Genomic DNA, 17,400 nt, shown 5'->3' with positions numbered 1-17,400 from the left:
TTCATCACATTCTATCAATACCTACAGGGACATAGTTGTTCTATAAATGTAACTGGACTGATCAATGCCAACTTCTCTTATTAAACTGTTTAAATTCTATTCTGTTTAAGAAATTTCTGCATACAGCAGACTCTGAAATGTGTTAATCAATACATAGAAGCTTCAAGTAGACATCGCCATAAATTATACAAAGCCATTTATTTATATAATTTTATACTGTGTAGATGATGCAAGTAACTATAATAATTCTAGTGGATATTGTATTTTTAGATCTCTTCTTCCTAGTACAGCTGGGTTGATACATTTTAATTCTTCATCCTAGTGGTTGGCAAACTGCGATTAGTTTTAGAGACTGGCAAATCATCTTTGTTAAAGGCAAATTTGGCTTATGTGGATTTGTTTTCCATGTCACTTAACAGCATAAATACTGTATGAATGTGCAAACCTACATCTGGCTGGTTGACCATCTTTATTTGCTGATCTAATGCTTTCATACATACAAGCTGCAGGCTGACCTACTGTGAAAATCAGCATGGGTCTATTTAGCATACTTTGAAAGAGAAACCTACTCACACAGCAAAACTGCTGGACACATGCTAAACCAACATTTCTGATGTGATAAGGATATGTTAACATTTGCAGATGTAAAGCCAAACAAAGACTTCATTTTTAAGGTGCTAGCAGAAATTAAAGGGGGGAGATGGGGAAGAGATGAGCAACCCAGATCTAAAAGAACTGAACAGCAACAAACATTACAATGTTACAAAAACACAAGGTTAGAAGACAGATTCCGTGGATAGGAGCCTAAGAAACACAAAGAAAATAAAGTTATCTGGAAAAAAAAAAATTAGTTTTGTGTTTCAAAGTCACTGCTCTGAGCGCTTTGCTCTAGCACCGTATCGCACAAGCGGCATAAGGAGTTAATGCTGCTCAGTACTCATCTTACCTCCCAAAGCATAACACAAAACACTTACTCTGGGCACACAGCACGTGCAGGAGAGCTGCAATACAGCAAGGCCGATATGCAGTATATAAAGCTTTGCAAAGACAAGACATCAAATACACCCACATTCCTCTCTCTGCTCTACTACCTGAGCTTCCGACTTGATCACTCTCCCTTACAAAGAGCCAAATTCCTCTGCTACTTCTTTATATTGCCCAAATGCTCCACTCTCAAGGATGCCTGCACATTTTAAAATAATGGAGTGTAACTATCTTGAATCACTAACGCATTTACAAAAATGTTGGTGCTATAAACCTGGAGCAAAATCTTAGCTCCATTGAAGACATTGCTACAGACAGGTGGTGATGAGGTGCCTCACAACCCAGGGTACCCCTAGGGAGTGTCACTGCATTACACCCTGGTTAATTTATCTTTTGTGTTAACTACGAACTCTTGGACAGCTCTATGGTTCACTAATTAAACAGCAACTTCTCCTGCAAACCATACCATGTCAGGCTATGATTCTGTCAGATCTTAAAAGAAGCAGTGCCAAGCTGAAATGTTACTTGGCTGGGAGAGCTCTGTGGGATGCCTACGTGCTGCAGGAAGTGATGGTGGTGGCTTAGTGAGTGAGTTGGCACTAATCCACTGTCTTCACATTTAGACCTTTGAAGAGGATGCAAAACGGATAGCCTGACCATTAGGCGCTTCTGATTTGCCATTTTCTGTGAAAGCATGAGAAAACTCCAAGTCAGGCAATGTACTTATGCCAAAATACTGGAGGCAGTTTGAATTTGTTCTTCACATCCTCTCACATCATGTAGCATTGCTTTATGCCTTGAAGATAGCTGCTAGATTCTACCACAGAGGTGGCTGCATTTCAGCGATGGGTGAAAAGATTCCCTCTTACCTACCTCACAGTGGATGTTGTGAAGACTTTCCTTTGGTGCTGTAGAAGCACAGTGTATTATTATTTGCATCACTATTAAACTGACTCATGGCATTGCAGTCTCAACCTGCCTGCAGTTTTACAGAGTGACTGGCAAGGCAAGGTAGAGGATATGGAGAAACACTTTACTTTATGTGCTTGGGATGACATCAGTTCTTACACAGAAAATGCACATGTAACTCATACTAGAAGTAAGTGTGTCTTTATTCTCCTCTAGTGGCTGGCCCACGTAAGATGTGAATGATTCTGCAACACCTGCCAACTAGGTGCTTTGGAAAACCTCATCTTTCATTCCTTCATTCAAGTGATAGAAGCTCATGCTTTTAGCTCTCCAGGTTCCATGTTCAAACCTGGATGACAGCTAAAATGGGGTCTGTTAGACACAGACATGTAAGTTTTCAAATATTAGCTCTAAAATGTCATTATCTATAACTTTTCAAGCTGGATATAAGGTATATTATATTCTGTAGGGGATGGGGTGGTTTAAGGGTTATAGCAGAATGTGTCAAATAACAAATACTCAGCTCTGCTACAGATTTCCTGTATTTCCTTGGACAAGTCACTTAACATTTCTTTGCTCCTGTTTCCACATCTGTAAATTGAACAGAATAATAATTATTTATTATTTGTATTATCATAGCATCTGGGAGCCCCAATCACAGACCAGGACCCAATTTTACTAGGTGCGGCACAAACACAGAATGAAAATATAGTCCCTGCTCCAAAGAGCTTCCAATCTAACTATGCTTACCTCCCTCACAGGGGAGTAGTGAGGATTCATGTTCCAGGAGTACTTCCCCCACACTACCCCCAATCTGTTCTGTAAAATGGAAAAAATAACTATGACAAAATACAAGATGCTATGGAAAAAGATATGAGAAGTTGATCCTCAACTGGGACACACGTCACACTGGTCATGACAAAACATGAGTAGTTCAGGCCTCCAAAGGTCTCTGTGAAAATGGTATGACTTCTAAATGCACCTCCCTCATTAGCAATCTCTGCTCCACGTAAGTTATGGACTAATCTCAACACATTTAGCAAATAGGACATCTGGGACAAAAACCTGACCCCAATGAAGTCAATAAAAGATTTGGCAGTGACTTCAATGGGGTCAAGATTTCACCCCTGAACCTCTGCAAAACTTTACTGGGTTGCGTATGTGATGTGTATCAGAGGCTATGTTTTGTCTAAGACAGGATTTACCTACCACTGACATTCTGCCAAACAACATTAATGAAGTAGTTGTGTTTCTGGAAGTGTTGAAGGAAATGTTAGATAAACTGCAGGAGTAAGGAGTGTAGGGTCCTTCCTGCTAGATTCGGGGGACTGGATTCAACAATCCAAGAGGTGCATTCCATATGACTAACACAAGTACAGCCACTTTAATTAAGGAGCTAGAACTCTGTATCTTAGAAGACCATAAAACACCAAAGGCCATATCCTGGCTGTCATGATTATTCAAGAGGTGGGCTAGAAAGTCCTGGGTATCTTTCCTCCTCTTTGGTGCATTTGTTTATTGGGAACCAGGCTCCCTCTGCCTGCTCCTTGAGTGCAGTGTGGGGGAGAAATACAAGAAGTGCTACACATCTTTGAGGTACAGCTGGGGCATGGCCAAATGCATCAGTGGGCATTCTAGGGAAGTGCATACTGAATCTCCAGTGCATACTGAATCTCCAGACAGGAACTGTAAGAGTCTCTTAAGCAGGGTCCCTAGAATTGTCTGCCTGGAGCAGTCCATAAGCCAAATGCAGCTGCCAATCAGGTCCGGCACCTCTCTGGCAACACTTCGCTTACTTTAAAAGCCACAGCAGAGTCTTAAGCAATACTAAAACGATACCACTGGTTTAGTATAGTTATGATAGCTAGCAACCCATGCTATACCTTTACCAGACCTCAGTGTTTAAGGCATCTGTGTAACCCAAAACCACTGTAGGCCATTTAGCACTGCTTATCATGAACTAGGATTAGTCAAATTATTCTCAGCTATGTGAAAGTTATAAAGGTGAATTTTCAAAGTGGTGCATGGTGATTTAGCCATGTGAATGTAGATAACAGCTATACAAGCTGGGCAACTCAAATTCTCTCAGCGATTTGTGTGGGCAAAACTGAAGATATTCTAGAATTCACAATTGAGTCCCCAGACTGAGTCACTGTTCTTCAGCTCTCTCACTCATAAAAATTATACGGCAACATGGAACAAAGAGCCATACTATTATATATATATATATTTCAATTTTAAAGAAAATACAAAATTAAAACAGACTTCTAAAATTCCTCAGTCCCTGTTTACTTGTGATCAGGAAGGCCATTTGTTAAGCATTAACATTGCTGCGTAAATCAATATTCTCTGGAGTTTATAATGTGTATTTTCTTTAAATACCACAGTTCCACAGACACAGTATGCTGGGTAAACAAACAAAAATACCATGCAAGAGGAAAGCATGTGGTCCACTTTGGAACATTTTCTTTCTAAACACTGTTTGTTTATGTTAAAAGAACTCAATCATATAAACTAAACATAGCGAAGAACAACCATAAATATACAAGGGACTGGGCAGAAATAAAGCATGTAACATGTCCACCCAACAGCTCTGATGGTAGGAATATTTTGATTTTAGACTCATAAGATTGCCATGTTCATAAAAGTTACCATGTAGGACTTATAGTTCAATAGCTACAGGGCATGGAGAATTTGAATTAAGCCTACGCAAACTTCCCTTAGAATCAGAGAGAAGCAGACTCAGCAGGGTTGAACTGGGGAGAGGCTGTGAAGTACAAAGTAGTATTGGAGATGGAGAATACTCTAATTTTCCAGTAGCAAGAAATCTTTTGAAGCTCTTCAAAGGTCTTGGACACAAAGCAGCTCATAGTGAAACCTCAAAAAAGAGAAATAAAAGTTAAAAGTAATCTGGAGAATTTGGAACACCATTCATCTCCCAGTGAAGCAGTTGTATAGGCTTAATGTTGCTCTTAATTTGTTGAGTTAAGTGATTAGAATCTAAGTACAGTGAAATATATCAAACCTCATGCTATGAGAACTGATAAAGGAATCTATGACTTAAAACACAGGGTGAAGGTGACTATATACATATAAAGCAGATGCTATTTGTTAATCAGTAAGGCTATGAACATTTGGGTAGACATTTTGGTACCTAAGACATATAGCATGCCAACTAGAACGGCTGTGCTTTACAAAGTACAGTATAGACATCAGCTGGTATGCTAGTGCACGCATAAAGGTGTTTAGTCGTAAGGCAAAAAACAGCTTAAAGCTCCATTCAAAACATACAGAAAAGAAAGTGTTTCCCACAAGGGGAAAGGAGATAGTCCATGGGAAAAATTATTTTCAAACAGACATTATGAATTAAAAGCAAACGAAACAAACGCATGTAACTAGAAAAATTTAACACTCCCATAACTAATACAAATGATCAAGCTTTGGGAATGCCTTACTGACTGAGGGGATTGTATTATTACTAATAACTTGAACTACAGACTTCTCTCTAGAAGCACTAAAGTATCACTGAATGAGACCCTAATTTGGGAATGCACTTCAGCACATGCTTGCTGCCCATTGACTTCAAGTGACCTAAGTTAAGTATGTACTTGCCTGAATAGGGATGCTATGCAGACCGGGATGTAAACGAATAGGCTCCAGTTTGATACAAGTACTTCAGTGTCACTTTTGGTGTACTTTTCCTAATGCAGAGTGTCTAGCATTATCTCAATGGATGTGCCTCCCTCTCTCTGTCAGGAGTAGCACAAGGCACAGTCTTGAGGTGTGAAACTTGATAAACTGTGGGTGCAAGATGTACCACTCCTGACAAGAGACACAGAAGTGCATCCATTTAAAATTATACTATGGGGTTTATACTGATAGGGAGAGAACATTCTCTCATTGTTACAGAAAAGACTGGAATTCTAGACTCCTAGGTTCTACATGTGTCTCTGCCATTGATTTGCTGTGCTATATAACAAAAGTCAACGTACACAGCTCTAGAGCACCACCCAGGCAATGATCTCAAAACATTAATTAAACATTACAACACCCTTGTGCTATTGGATAGGGCTCACTTCACCCACCACTAGGGTGACCATATTTCCAAAAGTGGAAACGAGACACCATGCGGGGCTGGCCCAAGGAATTCCCCTTCCCAGCCCTCCCGACCCTTTCCCGAGTGGGTCTGGCCTGAGGGTCACCCCATCCACTCTCCCCCCTGAGCTGGGCTGGCCCGAGGGATCCCCACCACGGCGCCACTGCTCACCCAAGCCCGCCCCCCCCATCACACACCCCTAGGGGGGCACGCCCAACTTATTTTTTTTTTTTGGCAAACGGCATTTGTCCCATTTGCTCTTGCCAACTGATTATTAACTCCCAGTTTTGCCCCCCCAAAAGGGGGACTGTCTTGGCCAAAATGAGACATATGGTCACCCTACCCACCACACAAATATAGCCACCTCTAAGATGAAGCTCTGAGTGGTTGTTTAACACACACAGCAACACAATGCAACAGCTGAGGACAGAATATGACCGGGGAGCTGGAACCTCAACCCAAACTGGATTTTGCTCAGACTCTCAAAATCGCAATAAGACATGTATTAACAACAAACTGTCAAGACCAAGATTTTTACATCCCATCCAAAAGATGGCAACTGCAGCAGTACTGTGTCCCGTTAACCAACACTCAAGGAATATCACTTATCGTACCATCCACAGTAATAAGGTGCTCCTTGGAGGTCTCCCATTTAAAAACTGATGTTACTTAGCATGTGAGATTTGATATGATCATAGCAAAAGGCGCTGTGACTACAGGCAGGGCCGGCTTTAGGCCAATTCAACCAATTCCCCTGAATCGGGCCCCGCCCCTAAGAGGGCCCCGCGCCCAAGCCCCGGTACGGCGTACCAGGAAGAGCCGGTATGCTGTACCCAGGTGGCCCGGCTTCCCCAGGGGGCAATTTAAAGGTCCTGGGGCTCCCAGCAGAGGCTGGAGCCCCAGGCCCTTTAAATTGCCACCAGAGCCCCACTGCTGGAGCCCTGGGGTAGGGATGCGGGACTCTGGGGGCTATTTAAAAAGTCCAGGGCTCCCGTTGCTTCTACCGCCCCGGCCCTTTAAATAGCCGCTGGAGCCCCACTGCTTCCCCAGGGCTCCTGAGGCTATTTAAAGGACCGGGGCGGTGGAAGCAGGGGAGCCCTGGGCCCTTTAAATAGCCCCCGAGCCCCGGGCTGCTGCTGCTGCTACCCCGGTGGGGGAGGGAGGAGGAGGAGGAGGAGGGGGCACTTACCGTACAGGGTGCGCTGTACCCGCACCCTCTGCCCGCACCAGCCCCGCACCCCCTGCCCTGCCCGCAGCCAGCCCGTCTCCAGCCAGCCCCGCACCCCCTGCCCGCAGCCAGCCCCTGCCGCACCCCCTGCTCTGTCTCCAGCCAACCCCTGCCGCACCCCCTGCTCTGTCTCCAGCCAACCTCTGCCACACCCCCCTGCAGACCTGCCCGAAGCCAGCCAGCCCCACACACCTCCTGCCCGCACCAGCCCTGCACCCCCTGCCCTGCCCACACCAGCCCTGCACCCCCTGCCCTGCCTGTAGACAGCCCCGCACCCCCTGCCCTGCCTGTAGCCAGCCCCGCACCCCCTGCCCTGCCTGTAGCCAGCCCCGCACCCCCTGCCCTGTCTCCAGCCAACCCCTGCCGCACCCCCCTGCCTGAAGCCAGCCAGTCCCACACTCCTCTGTCTCCAGCCCTGCCAATCCCTGCCGCACCCCCCTGCAGCCCTGCCTGAAGCCAGCCAGCCCCGCACCCCTTGCCCTGCCTCCAGCCAGCCCCTACCTCCAGTCAACCCCTGCCCTGCCTCCAGCCAGCCCCATGTCCAGTGGTGCCCTGCAGTTCCCAGGGCAGTAACCCTGCACACCTGCTTCAATGAGGGGGGCAGGGAACAGCTGGGACCCACACTTGTGCACACACACCCCCAGGGAGTGGTGGGGACCCACACATGTGAAATGGAGCTCATTTCTAGTTCAGGCCCATCTTTTTAAAGAAGAACTTTAGGTAGGGTTAACATACATCCGTATTTTCCCGGACATGTCAGGCTTTTTGGTTCTTAAATCGCCGTCCGGGAGGAATTTTTAAATTTTAAATTTTAAATTCCTCCCGGGAAAATACGGACGTATGGTAACCCTATTGGTACAATAAATACATACTGTGGCACATCCCTTAAATCAGAACTTTTTATAGGGAACCGATTGCTAAGAAATGAAAGGCTTTTTTTTTTTTTTTTTTTTTTAAGTCATCCCTGCTGGGGCCCCACCGAAAATGTTCGAATTGGGCCCCGCACTTCCTAAAACCGGCCCTGACTACAGGACACTTAATTGCACCTCAATTAATTCTCACAGGGTAATATTTGCTCACAGATTCCAATGCCAGAAGGCACCATTGTGATCATTTAGTCTGACTTGTATAACACAGGCCAGAGAACTTCCCAAAAATAATTCCTAAAGCATATCTTTTAGAATAACATCCAATTTTAATTTAAAAATTGCTAGCGATGGAGAATCCACCATGACCCTGAATACATTGTTCTAACAAGCTTGTCATCAATATTGATACTTTCCATAATAACTCAAGGAGATTCACTTGTCTCAGGCCATGAAGAGAAAAACAATAGCTTTGGAAAAGCATCTACAAGCAGATGACAGCAATGAAACTACACAACCTCTCATGTAGATCTATGTTGTCATTTGTTCATGCAACGTCAGCAGCATGACTGTAAAAACAAGCAAAGTGAAAACCTACAATGAACTATGTGGACTTGCTAGAAATCGCCAGTCTGCTGTGATTACTGTTGTTATTGCTAGGAAGATGGGGCAAACCTAGGGCAAAACACTATACACACAGCTTTGCATATCTTCATCTGCCTGGTAGAGAAGATCTGAATAGGAGAGAACTTGCTGGATTCACAACTCCAACCTGCATCTTCCCAGCTATCATCCCAAACTAGACATGTCTTACAGTTTCTGCAATTGAAAATGAACATATTTTGGTCCAAATGTTCCATGCAACTTACTTTCTTGGTTCACTTGGAGATGCTTTTGACCTTCACGGATGATCAAAGTCTTCTTTTCTTCTACACCTCTTTTTACCCACTACTTAATGAAGCATGCATAGGCACACGCATGCTTATTCACATACACTGAATGGCTGCTTTGAGACTTTTTGGGGTAATATTCTGTAAGTGTGTGACTGACTTAATCCAGCAGCATATTGGTATGCAAAGGATACAGCTGTGGCACTTACAGCAGAGATGAATAAGAGCTCAAGTCTCTTAAAATGTATCTTCACAATACCCTTGACAAATTAAACCTCTCTTTTATAGGATTAATTGCAGAGAGGACATCTCCTTCCTATAATGACCCATCCTCTTGTACATATACACACAGATTAAAGTACAGAGTGGTGATCATATTTAAGTAACCAATTTATTGCAAAGCAAAATAATTTCAGGAGAAGTTTAAATGATGCTCATAAATCACCATACCTGCTTAGATGAAACACATCGATAACTGTAGTGCTAGCCATCTGGATCAGACACTAGGTTGTTTTTTTGTTTTATTTTTAAATGTCTACTACAGGACAAGAATTGATTAAACAAGAGGTTACGGCAGAGTAGTACTTACTAAGAATTATACCATCCACACAGCCTTCATCATATGGTGTTTGAAAGCAGTCCAAAGGAGAACACCTCCTTGACAAATTATTAACAATCCCCAATTCCCAGAGGCCTTAATGGGCAACCCTTTGTTAGCTGTGAGACCAACTTGGCATTATGATTCTCCAGGATATTCCTGCCAAGGAAATGCCCTTTGAGACACTAACAAGTATTTACCAGATACCAAAAGACGACAAAGGCCCTGATCCTGCAATGAATTCCACACAGGCACAGCCCCATTGACTTCAGAATGCGTAGTCTGTAAACCACTGGTGTGGGCGTTTAGCCTTTTCCGTGTGCTTTGGCATTAACAAACTGAAAAAGAAAATCTTTGTCTTTGATCCTCTAGTTCTTAGAATGGAGCATGATTTGCAGCCTGGGCACAGGAGCCCAATGGTTATTGGAGGATTGGGATCTTCGATATTTTAAAATAATGCATTATCTGTGGGAAGGAACTAACTTGAAAAATTATAGCACCAGGTCCCAGACTGATGGTAATGGAGGGGGAAAATCCCTATCCACAGCACAGACAGGTGTAACCCCCCCAGTAGTTGTCATATCTAATGATAAGAGGGGAGTCTCCATGCCCATTTTTGACCCTCTGCAAAGACTGTTTAGTGCTAATGTCATTGCTGTGTGTGCAGTGTCAACACTCTGCCACTAGAAACCAGACAGAAACTGCCAACTCATTTTATAGAGGCCACTGAAGAGCCATTACACTATAAAAAAAACCCTTTTAATTACTACTGACCCAGACAGGGTTTGAACCAGTGACCTAGAAGTATAAAGCTCCAGATCCCATTACCAATTCCCTGATCCATTCAGCTCCACCCACAACCTGCCTTTTGCAGCTTTTCTCCTGAGTGCTTAGAATGTACATACATGTCCTAGTAGAAAAATTTGCTCTACTTATGCCACATTCAAACTTAAAAGTTGTATTGTCACAAACTGGTTCAGGGTCTAACATGCCTCAAGCAATCAGTTTATCTTTAGTTTCTCCACTGTTTTCCATGCTTAAGACAAAACAAGATTTAGGTACATCTAGGGTTACCATACGTCCGGATTTTCCCGGACATGTCCGGCTTTTTGGGACTCAAATCCCCGTCCGGGGGGAAATCCCAAAAAGCCGAACATGTCCGGGAAAATCCAGCGCCGCTGGGTGCTGGGCCGGGGGCCGGGCCGGGGCCGGGGGCTGGGCCGGTACTGGGCCGGCAGTGCTGGGCCGGGGCCCGGGGCCGGCGGCCGCAGTGCTGGGTCGGGGACTTTGGGGAAGGGGTGGAGTTGGGGCGTGGGGGTGGGCGGGGCTGGGGGCGGGGCCCCGTGGAGTGTCCTCTTTTTGGACACTCAAAATATGGTAACCCTAGGTACATCTGAGCATACATTTGTTTAAACAAATGAAGCTAGAACCTAGCGCACACACCAGGAGATCAACTTCTTTCATCTTTCTCTACAGCTCACTAAACCACAGAAGTTCTGTAGCTACAGATAATTGAAAATCAAACCACATTCTTATAAAGTAGCATTTAAAGACACAGAGTGTGCATTTGCTGGTATGTAACTAGCAGGTGATCACAGTAACAAACACACATAGATCACTTTCAGAGATCATAATAACAAACACACAAAATGAGGAGCCTTTGCTGTGACCTTTGGATAATTCCAGTGTTCTAACAGAAGTAGATGATGCACTGAAACGCCAGCGCTATGGGGAATCCCCAAGTTACGTTAAGCAGCAAATACATTTTTCAGATAGGAGCCAATTCTTCAGCCTCCGTCAGGCACAAGATCAAGCTCTCATCATAGTAAGTGTTGGCTACCTTACAAAACACTCACTAAGGCTGTTGGAAGTTGAACACATGTTCTGTAGTAACTGTGATAGAAGGAAGGATTAAAAATAAGACAATTCTTAGACTGATTTATGACTCATTTTGTACATCATTTTACAGCACTGAAAAGCTTCAGTCATCATTCCTTACCAAGGAATTTGAGATTTGATGCATAAATGAATATTCACATATTGAAAGTCCTCCAAGTGAACAAATGCATCTTAGAGAAGCACAAGGCTGCAAATCATGAATCAGAGGGTCAAAAATAAAGACTTATTTTTCAGTTTGTTAATGCCGAAGCTCACAGAAAAGGCTAAAGATGACAGAACACCCACACAAGTAGTTTACACCAATGCAAAAATAATGAACTACAGTTCAAAATGACGTTACATTTGGTTCTAGTCTCTTGACCACAGATAATAGAGCTAACCACACACCCACCTCCTTCAGGATTTCTTAATGAAAAGAAGCAAAGGAATTAAAATTTAAACACAGATGGTTTGATTTTTTTTTATTTAATGTTACACAGTGACCCAACAAAACTACCTTTGCATTTTCTCCTGCTGTTATCTCACAGTAGGCAGAAAACATTAATAACTAGTTTATGTGCACTGATAGTGCTCAAAATGATTACAGTACTATCTCCTGTACCGGCATTTCCAAATCGGTCTGCATGCAGCTGTCTTCTCTCTTAAATACCTCATGTAAATACTTTGCAATTAGTTGTGACACTTGGATGAACGTAACTGTTTTATTTTTAAATAAGGGTCTGAAGAAAGAATGAAATTCTGCACGGATATGCAGTTAAGAACAATACTCGCATTTGGAAACTGAGAACATAAACATACAGTGCAGGTAACAAAGAAAAGCAGAAAGTGATCATTTATTAATAAGCCCAAGACAAAGTGATTCTAGCTGCTTTTTCTTTTGTCAAATTGCACTGGATTAAGCGTTTTAAAGTAACATGGACCTTGTTGGTGCAATTATGTTTCTATTGCACAACATATACAAAGGACTTGGCCATGACAGCTCCATTTAATCAGAACCCTTGAGTGGATTCAGTTAAAAAAAAAAAAAAAAAAAAAACCTTGAGAAATCATCATTTTGAGTCAATCACCTTATGCCTGTCTTTTGTTCTCAGGGATCCCAGAGTACTTTACAAACTGATATACAAACTACATGCAGGGATCACTTCATTCCACAATGAAATGCAGCAGCCTGTGGGGTAAAATGTGTATTATCATGCACTTTAAGATGCATCGCTTTTAGTGACGAGTGATTTTGGGTGCTTCAATTTTGTGGAGGCCCAACCTGAAACATCTTAAAGGAGCTTGATTTTCAGAAGGTGAGTACTCAGCACTAGTCACTATCAGAAATTTGACTCACGTGTACATGTGCAATTATTTTTTAAATACTTGACATGTATTGTCAAGGGATTGTGTGTTAGGTGCATTTAGAAGCCAAAAATTAAATGGGGGAATGGGGTGGGGTTTAAAATAAGGATTTTAAACCAAAGCTGGAATTTGCCCAGGACAACCAGGCCTGTTATTCACAGTCTCGCAGAAAGTGCCCTGGGTATCTTTAACAGTTACAAGTGATCAGGAAATTGGTATTGGATAAAATTTTCAAAATCACCAAAGTAATTTGGAAGCCTAAAGTTCCATTTTCAAAAGCTACTTAGGTGCCTAAGACCTACTGGATTTCATTGAGATTTAGGTTCCTAAGTCTTTTGAAAATGGGACTCAGACTTCTAAATCACTTAGGGTATGTCTACATGGCAATAGAAGGTTAATTTATTTTTAATCTAGCTAGTTCAGGTACCCATAGCAGTGAAGCTGTGGCAACATGAGCAAGCAGCCTGCGTATGTACCCAGGGTCCCAGGCAGGCTTGCCCAGCCTGCACTGAAGCCCATGCTGCAGCAGTTTCACTGTTACTGGCACCCATGCTAGTCAGATTAGAGTCAGCTCAAGTCTGACACTTGAAAACTTTACATCCTTTGTGCCTTACCACCAGAGCAGCATGCCCCCCAGAGCACCAACCCCAAACATCAATGGAATAATTCTGACTTGGAGGGAGGGACACGATCTAGTAAATTGCCAGCACAATTTTCTGCAGCATCTAGTCCTCCCGCTCAAAGCCTAAACTGGCCCAACCCTGATCTGCATGAGATCTGACAGAAGAGTAACACAATGTGATGGCACATAAAATTACACCAATTAGTCTTTCTGTGTAAGTTACTCCATGAGGGAAGGGCAAAAGGCAAGAGGAACAGAAATGCAGATGAGACACTGAAGCTTGGCAAGGAATATTTCATCAGTATTATTACCTTGCTTTTAGTACCTTGAGGTCATCTGAAGACTGAGATAAATAGCCCCACAACAGCATGTTTAATTAACTATGTATCTAAAATGCATAAACCTACTCATTTCCCCTACAGCAAAAATAAATACTTTCTTCCACGCCAATTAAAGAGCTAACCAAACCCATTTCAGATAAATGGATTTTTAAAAAAGTGTATTCTAGTTTAACCTTAACAAATAAATACCCTTTAGTAAGGAAGATTTGCAAGACAGGTTTTAAACACTGCCAAAGGTCACATCTGGCAGCCAAGCCAAAGGCCAGTCTGCTAGCCAATCTTTTCACAGAGTCCCAGAATCATTAAATGCAAAATACCATGGCTGCATCTATAACATCAAAAGATTCTGAACATTCCAGCCCTTACACTGTGCTACACAAATCTGCCTATCCAAGGTATTTTTATGGCGCCTATCACCTTAGTACCTATGGTCCAAACAACTGTCTAAAATTTTCTAGATTATTGCAGGTCAAAGTAAGTTAACCTTTCTCCCCCCCCCCCTTTTCTTTCCCTCCTTTCCCCTGCCTGCTTGATCTTTTCATCTGCTGGGCCATTAAGCTCCAGCATCCTTAGCTTAAAGAGACAAGTGTGCTCAGAGAGAAACAGGGACCATTCTATGTACATTTGAATGGAAGATAATTTCCCCTCATTAATTTAAGGTCACAGTCTGCACATTTGTTATCGTAGGCAACCGTCGATCCGCTGGATCATACGTGTAAGAGGTCTAGTCATGTACCCGATGAATCAGCTTATGGCTGACAAGCCCAAATTGAGAGTGACACAGCTAGTTACACGTTTCACAGATCCATGTGTTGTCTGAGTTGGAATCCAAGATTACAGCACGCTGTTTCTTCTTTCTCACTTTGCTTACGTCCTCTGGATCAAAGCCACTTCATGTTGAGCTGCACCCAGTACCAGATATTTCCTCCAGATTGGACGGGATTCTGCACACTCCTCCCAGCTTTCTACATTGATGTTGAATGACTTCATATCATTTTTACACACATCACGGTACCACCTAAAGAGTGGTACCACTTTCTATAGCCATCACGAATCTCGCTGTACAAAATATTCTTGGCAATACGGTCTCCTCCCATTCTTCTGACATGACCAAGCCATTGCAACCTCCTCCTCTTAATAGTGGTTTTTAAATGTGCCAGTCCTGCACACTCCAGCACCTCTGTATTTGGTACTTTGTCTTCCCACTTAATTTTCAGGATCTTGCACAGGCATTTCACATGGAAGTTGTTCAGTCTTCTGACGTGCCTAGCATATGTAGTCCACGTTTCGGAACCCTGATGACAGCACACAAGTCTTGTAGATTTGCATCTTCGCCTTAGTCAATAGTGTGCTGTTATTCCATGCACATTTCTGTAACAGCCCAAAATTCTGTTAGTCAGTTCAATCTGAAGGTCAAGATTCCTGCTGATCATAAAACCCCAAGTAGCAAAAGCTGTCAATGACGCCAAGCAGTTTATCCTCCAGGATGTCAGGCATTGGTTCTTCCACCCCCGAGAACATGATCACAGTCTTCTGGAAACTGTCAACACAAAGCTCTGGCAGGACGCAGAAAAACTACCCAAGAGATTTTGCAGAGAAGATTCACTGTGGGCAACTAAGACCACATGATCTGCAATCTGGAAATGTCTCAGAACTAGCCTTCACCTTGCTTTTCACTCGCAACTTTGTGATGTTGCACAAGCCTCCATCTAGTCTGGTTTGGAGTTAAATGCCATCACTGCTGTCCATAAATGTGTGAAGAAGCAGGAATGAAAAGTAGATGTTAAAAAGCACAGGGGCTATGACACTCCCCTCTTTCACCCTAGTGTTGATATCAAAGGCATTTGATTCTTTGTTTTCAGACACTACAGTTGCTTTCATACCTTGATGTAATTAGCGAATGATCTTCATTTAGAATCTGATCATATTCTTGCTGTTTTTAAAGTAAAGGAAGACTGTAGTCCATGACAACCTTTGTCTTCAGTATGCCATGCTGAAAAACTCTATCTATATCCAAGTGGTTTTAATGACAAATCACATTGTAATGTTCTGATGAATTTTCAGACCAACCATCTGGGTAGTTCTAGGGAAAAAATGCCACCTAGTGGTTAGAATAGGGATCCAGGACTCTTGGGTTCCATGACAGCTCACTTGCTGTACATTGAGAAAATCTTTTTTCCTTTCTGTATCTCAGTTTCCCTTCTATATAATGGGGATAATAATATTGACATATCTCATAGGAATACTGAATGGCTTAATCCATTAACATATGTGAAGTGCTGTACTACTACAGAACTGCAGGCAGCTCCGAGACAAAATGCTATAGAAATGCAAAATATTACAGTGTCCCCGCTGGGCAGGCTGGAGTTACTTTTTAAAAGGAAGGGGACACTCCAGGATCTGGTAAAATGTCTCTTCCTCCTGCATTCTTTAGTCAAATGCTACCTCTGCTAGAGAGGATGTGCAAAGGTCCATTTCATAGCAGGGTAACTGAGGAACACAGTTTAAATGGTTTGCCAATGGTTAAACTTGTGGCTGAGATGAGCACAGAACCCACTTATCATTGTTTATCTACAATGCCCCTTATACAAGCTGGCTCAAATCTCTGTGCTTAGGACACCTGTAACATGGGGATAATACTGCTAACCTATCTTCGTAAAGTGCCCAGCCAGAAAGCTACCAGGCAAGTGCAAAAGTATTAGCTACATATTTTTAGATGGGCTAACTAAGGCACAAAACAATTGAGTGCCATGGAAGTGAGATACAACCTAACAGTTTCAATACTGGCTATAGAATGAAGTAAGTTGTGTTCTGAGGTTGGGTCTAACACTTACCTGCCATATTTTGTAAGGTGTGCATTAACTGAAGAGGGCCCCAGAGGAGCCTTTACTAGCCTTTCTTTATATGAGATAAGAATATTTCATTTATCATGTTGGCAAAATAGAACTTATATTGTCCTTATCTACTGCTTTCCTGACCTTTAAGTGCTTTGGTTTTGTAAATGATGTGCTAAGGAATTATATTGTCGTCACTTAGCAACTGAACTATTTTTTTTAAACCATGTTTTTATTTTTGGCTTTATCGTCATCCTCATCAATCACAGCTCTAGGGAAAGTGAAGAAGATGGCCTTCCCATCTGCAGATCATTTTGGATTCCTCTCTGAATCCTGAATTGAAGCAAATACTTTGCAACGGTTGGTAGTGAACAGTCCCCATAGTACTTGAGTTACACAAATCCTGGGTTCAGGACACAGACCACCTCCTTTCTCTGACTTGGAAAACATAACCCATCACCCCAGAGAATTAGCCCCCAGAATTATTCAGGCCACCCGTCATTGCAAAAATAAGGATATAGTTTAAAGACTCGGGACCATGTTTCAAGTCAGAATGTGGGATGCCAACCCTTTTGGCTTTGCTGGCTTTGTTTGTGGAAACTGCATCTGCTTCCTAACACCAAAAAAGCTCCTACCCTATTTGTTAGGTCATAATAGCTTTTAAGCAGCAACTGTTAGAAGTCTCCAAAACCTATCCCTACAACTAGGCGGCAGCAAAGAGCATTGTACCTATGCTCAGTTCGAATGAAGAATCTATTTGAACCAGAAACTATTAACAGGGGCAACAGG

The sequence above is a fragment of the Emys orbicularis genome, chromosome 4 (genome assembly GCF_028017835.1).
Source record: "Emys orbicularis isolate rEmyOrb1 chromosome 4, rEmyOrb1.hap1, whole genome shotgun sequence".
NCBI lineage: Eukaryota > Metazoa > Chordata > Testudines > Emydidae > Emys > Emys orbicularis.
Note: the sequence above shows the minus strand (reverse complement) of the source record.